The sequence below is a fragment of the Myiozetetes cayanensis genome, unplaced genomic scaffold (genome assembly GCF_022539395.1).
Source record: "Myiozetetes cayanensis isolate MyiCay16 unplaced genomic scaffold, myiCay2020 scf3, whole genome shotgun sequence".
Lineage (NCBI taxonomy): Eukaryota > Metazoa > Chordata > Aves > Passeriformes > Tyrannidae > Myiozetetes > Myiozetetes cayanensis.
The window spans coordinates 27,609-33,608 of record NW_026087521.1 but is presented as its reverse complement, the minus strand read 5'-3'; positions in this window follow the sequence as shown (position 1 = coordinate 33,608).

The window sequence follows — 6,000 nt, the reverse complement described above, 5'->3', positions numbered from 1 at the left end:
GAGCCCTCAGCGTGGGGAGAGCCACCCAAATTCGGGGCTGTCGTCAGCGCCCGACGCTGTGGGATCACGCACAGGCACCGCTCCCCCTGCTCTCCTGCTTGGGGCAGGGATATTTTAAGCTGATGTTATTTTAAATTATGGATCTAAAGGTGCCGGGGGGGGGGTTCAGCCTTGATTAACGGCGTTATTCCCAATTATTGTGGGTTTATTCCAAGCGTGGGGCTGGGGTTTTGGCTCCTGATTTTGGGCTCAAACCCCACAGCAGGGCCCTGCTGTGCCCTCTCTGCCTGTTTTCCCAGGGTTTTTTTTGGAGGGGAGGGGAGGTTGTCCTCCCATTCCAGCCTGGAAAGTTGAAATTTGGGGAAAATTCTTCCCAATGTTAGCACTTTGAGGAGGAGTGGGAAGGACAGTGTGTGTCCCACAGGCACCTCTCCCCCTTCTCTGCTGCTTGGGGCAGGAATATTTTAAGATGATGTTTTAAATTATGGATCTAAAGATGCCCTTGGGAGGGGTTCAGCCTTGATTAATGGCGTTATTCCTAATTATTGTGGGTTTATTCCAAGAGTGGGGCTGTGTTTTGGTTCCAGGAAGGACAATGTGTGTCCCATAGGCACCTCTCCCCGCATCCCCCCTGTTTGGGGCAGGGATATTTTAAGTTGATGTTTTAAATGGATATTTTAAATTACGTATCTAAAGGTGCCGGGGGGGGGGGTTCAGCCTTGATTAACGGTGTTTTTCCCAGTTATTGTGGGTTTATTCCAAGAGTGGGGCTGGGTTTTGGCTCTAGGGCAGCACTCAAACCCCACAGCACTCAAAACCCCTGCTGTGCCCTCGCTGCCTGCTTTGCCAGTTTTATTTTTGGGGGGATTTTCTCCTCCCATTCCAGCAGGGAAAGGCCTGGAAGGTTGAGATTTTGGGAAAATTCTTCCCAATGTTGGCACTTTGAGGAGGAGGGGGAAGGACATTGTGTGTCATGGGGGAAACCCCCTCAAACTCCCCAAAAGCCACAGAGGTCCCACAGGATCGACCTTTAGGATTCTATGAAATTCCTCAGGGAATCCCTCATTTCTTGGGATGCTGTGAGGTCCCCCTGGAAAGGCACAATCCCTCCCTGCTGTTTGGCTCGTCAGGAACATCCCGTTCCCTTCCCCCCCAGGGAATGTTTTGCTGGCACAGCAGAGTCATTTCGGGAGGAGAGGCTGGAATTGTCACCCTGGAGATGGCACTCGGCTCATTGCCAACGTTTACAAAATCCCATTTTCGTTTGGTTTGGGGGTTTTTTTAAGTAAAAAAGAGTTTCCAGCAAGGGGAATAAAAGTCCTCAAATCTCTGCTGCTCTCTCCTCCAATGCCTGGGATATTGCAAATAAAGGGAATGAGACAACCCCAAAACTGGGGAAATCTGAGCTCAATGTCCCCAGATTGTGTGGGAAACCTGTAATAACCCCCTGTTTTGCCACTGAAGCTGCTGCAGCCCTTCCCAAGGGCTGGAATGTTGCCCCATCTAGGACAGGACCCTCTGAGCTGTGTCCATGTGGCCACCCAAACTGAGCATCCCCCTCTGGTTGGATTTCCACTCCTCAGCTCCAAAAACCTCGGGGTGGAATTTTGAACCAACCCTTGAGTTTTGAATCCTGTTTTTTTTTCTCCTGTTGCACATTTTGGGATGGATCCTCTTATCCCTTCCAGGGAAAATGGTCAGAGATATTCCTACCTTTCTCTGGGGCTTTCCCGAGATTTCCTTTTCCCAGGGGAACGATCCAGGAATTCCACAAGCACCAACACACTTTTATTATACAAAAATACACTCAGGGGTTGTTTGGTTTTTTTTCCCACCTTCCAATCCCCTGGGATGAAGTCGTGAAGCCTTTGGACCAGGTGTCTCCCTCTCCTCATCTCCCTTTTCATGTCCAAAGGTTTGTCTTGCTTGTCCCGGGTGTCCGAGGCATTCCTGAAGAAAACTTCCTCCCAGCTCCATTTTTCTTGGGTTTGAAGGAGGGAATTGCAGCTGCTCAGCTCCCTCTGCCTGGTTTTGGGGAAGAGAGGGAAGGGGAAACTAAGGGAATGTCGAGATGTGGCTGATTATTTGGGCTCAGGAGGTCCCCGACCTCCCGGGATTGCCCGTGCCAGGTGCTGTCCCGGCACATCCGACATCCGTAAGGCAAATATGGATCAGAGGATCCCAATCCTGGCACCATTTTGGGGGGGTCAGCCCGGAGAAAGGGGTGTGCAGAGGGCATGTGGATTGTTGGGTTTGGATGAATCCCCACAGAGGGAATGAAGACAGTGCTGGAGGCACCTCCAGCTGCATCTCCCAGGGCCATTCCCTGGGATAATCCACACCTGGGAGGAGCTTCATTCCTTACCTGCTGCTGGATTTGAAGCACTGGGGAGTGGTTTTCCCTCTCCATAAGTGTGGGCACTGACCACTAAACTGGTGCACTGCTGGTCAACGAGGATGGGAACTCCATGGAGCAATCCCAAGCCTCCAGTTTGGGCTGGAGTCACTGGGGCAGCAAATCCCTCCTTCCTGACCAGAACAGCCCTTCCCAGAGACCACCTGAGCTTTCCAGGATGACCTAAACCAGGCTGGAATACTGTCTCTGCCTTGTTCCTTCCAGGTCAGGAATGTTTGGCTGTGAGGAGCCCTTTGCACCTCAGAAAGATTCCAGGGGGTGAGAAACATCCCTGGGCTTCATTTTCGGATTAAACAGGTGCCCACCTATTAAACCAGCCAAAGAGTTCCTGAAACCAACCTGGAATTGTGGATCTTCATCTTTTTTTTTTTTTTTTTCCTCTCTCTTTTTTTTTTTAATAGGACCTCCAAATCCCCTCCCCTGGGGTTTTTTTGGGAATGGGTTCTGGAGAACAAATACTTTTTTTTTTTCCTGGTTCCCAGAGGAGTTGTCTCCATGCCCAGGAAGGTCTGAGGGGAAACATCTTTCTAGGAAGGCTGGTTTGAACCAGAGCTTGGGCAACAGAGAGTCTGACTCACTGCCAGGGCCCGTTTTCCCCCTGGAGGCGATGGAAAATCCACACAAATCTGGATATCTGGCGATGGAAGCCCAGCCGTGCTTCCAGGAGGGAGTTTTTCCCATGAAAGCCCTGGATCAGGTGGGATTCCGACACTTTGGGACTGCTCACAAGCTGGTCTGGAGCAGGCTTGGACACCTTGGTGGCTGGAGATGCCAAAGGAGGTGGTTGGATGGAGCGGTTCAGACGGCACCACTCCCCAAATTCCTGCAAAATTCCACCCTCAGACAGGACAAAGCACCCCAGGTAGACCCTCCTCATCACCCACGGGGCCACCAGTAGAATCAACCCAAGGGAGGGGACATCCAGGAGCTCCTGGAAGGGGATCAAAGCCAGCTGGGAATGGGAGGGGCAACAAACCTTTGGAAATCGGGGACAGCGCTCCGGGTCTTCTCCTGATCCTGCTGAGGCGATGGGGGTGGGATGGTGGGGACGGTCACGAAGGGGTTTTCCTGCCTCTCCCTCCCTCCTGGCTGGGTTTGGAGGAGGGCTGGGGGGGCTCAGGGGCTGCCTCACCTGCTGGGGCTCCGCAGCTCCGCTCGCATTCCCTTGGCACCCCCCAGAAACGAAGGGCCTGCAGGCCTTTGCCTCATGGTGGAAGTACCAGAGCAGGGAGTAATCCTGGCAGGGTCCCTCATCCATGGCTGCAAGCAGGAGGCTGCAGGAGAACACCCCAAAAAAAAAACCCGCTCACCTCTTGGATCCAGCCGGGAAAAGGCCACAACGCTCTGCCAGCCCTGTTTTCCCAGGAAAACGTGTGGGGCTCAGATTAGGGACCCGCTGTTTGTTTGGGGACCCACTGATTGGGGATCCACAGCCCCACCTGATCCCAAAGAAACGGGGTTGGCAGAGCAGAAGGGGCAGCAGGGAACCAAGGAGGGCATCCAGCAGCGCATTCCCAGCGGGATGAGCAGGAGTTGTTCCATGCCCCACCCCCGCGGTGCCCACCAGGGGTGAGCGGGTGGGCTCTGACCTTTTGGAAGGAGGGGATTTAAACCCTGAATCCCGCGAGGGATGTTGGGATGGACTGGGGGAACTGCCTGGAGGGCTCTCCTTGTGGATTTTCCTGGTGGGGCTGGATCGGGAACACCCTCCTTGGGTGAACCCGGCCGCTTTAAGCCGAGCCCTAAACCGAGCTTTAAGCTCGTGTTGCCACTTCCCTCGCTCCTGAAGTGCCCAAAAAAGCCCTTCCCAGGTGGGGAATCGCCTCCCCTCGCCTGGGAATTCACTGCGGGTTCCTTGGAGCTGCTCCTGCTCCCAGGGATCCGTTGTCTCCTCAGCCTCTGGATCGGGGGAGGAAGGGGGTGGGGAGCGAATGGAAATCACACTTAATGAGGGCACACAAACAAATTAACCCCCATTTAAACGGGGATAGCTGGAGCCTTCCCTGGATAACGAGTCCCTCTTAACGAGAATGTCACGGAGCAATTAAAAAAACACCTTAATGGCGTTAAACAGCCCCGGGACCGGGTGGGGGGAAATGGGAGCTGTTTGCGAGGAGATAAACGTCAGGCTGGAGCTTTGGAAAAGCTCGGGAGCCTCTGGAAAGCCGGCAGCGATCGATCGTAATCAGGCGGCAATAACGGAGCCCTGTCAGCGTTGGGAAGCGGCTCCCCCCGCGCTCGGGGATTTATGAGGCGCGATTTAATGCGATTGGCGGCGGGATTTAATGGGATTGTTGGCTGGCGCCGCCGGGCCATAACGGGCAGAGCGGCCCCGAACGTCTGAGAACGCCCAGGCTCCCAAATGCGGCCCCGACAGGAGGGGGAGGTCAAGCCCAGGCTCCCAAATCCGGCCCCGACAGGAGGGGGAGGTCAAACCTGTGACGTCCAACACGGACATCAGGAGAGGGGACATGGCTGGTCCTGCACTGGAATGGCCAAGGGGAGGAGGAGTTGGGACACTGGGGACGAGGGGAATCTTTCTATCCCAAACCAGGGAAATCTGAGCTCAGCGTCCCCAAACTGGGCAGGAAACTTGGAATAACCTTGTTTTGCCCCTGGAGCTGCTGCAGCCCTTCCCAAGGGCTGGAATGTTGCCCCATCTGGGACAGGACCCTCTGAGCTGTGTCCATGTGGCCACCACAACTTTTCATCCCCCTCTGGTTGGATTTCCACTCCTCAGCTCCAAAAGCTTTTAGGACTTGAGATTGGAATTGATCCGGGGTCCCCCTGGGTGATTCAGGGTCCCATTGGGTGATCCAGGGTCACATTTGGTGATCCAGGATCCCACTGGGTGATCCAGGGTCGCAGCTGCTGATCCAAGATCCCATTTGATGATCCAGGATCCCACTGGGTGATCCAGCATCGTTTTCTCCACTGGATCACAGCAGAACCCCCCCTCCCTCCATTGTTAAAAACATCTTTTCACTTGCAGTTTTGGGGCCAGGGGAAGGTCCCTCCTGCACGACTTACTGTTCATTCCCATGGATTTCAGCGGCCTTACCCTTTTCCAGGAGCACCATTCCCGTCTCAGCTCCACCATCTGCAAAGACAACAAAGACAGGGCACAGTTTGCTGCGTTTTTTCCCTGTGCATAAAGAAGATTTTCCCAACAAATCCCGATTTTCATGGGCAGCAAACGCTTCCATGGCCCCTTTTACATCCTTTTATTCACGCCACTCTTCAACGCATCCCAGTGTTTCCTGGCATCTCCAGGCACTGGGATTCCAGTCTGATGGTGGGTTTGAGGAGGACAGGTCTGTGGATCCAGGGGTGCCACAAAAGCAGGGAAAAAAACAGGAATTAAAGGGTGTTATCGGGGAAAATGCAGCTCCAAACTTTCCCCAATCAATGGGGAAGTGGAATGAGGGATGAATGGAATGCCCAGGAAGGAAGGATTTGCAACAAAACCACAGGGAAAGAAATGGGAAGAGAGGGAATTTAAGGGGAAAAAAAGTCAGAGTTTCAGTAGGAGCTCAAAGACCTGGTGGCCCAGAATTCCACCCTCCTTTGTGAGGCCGGAGAGG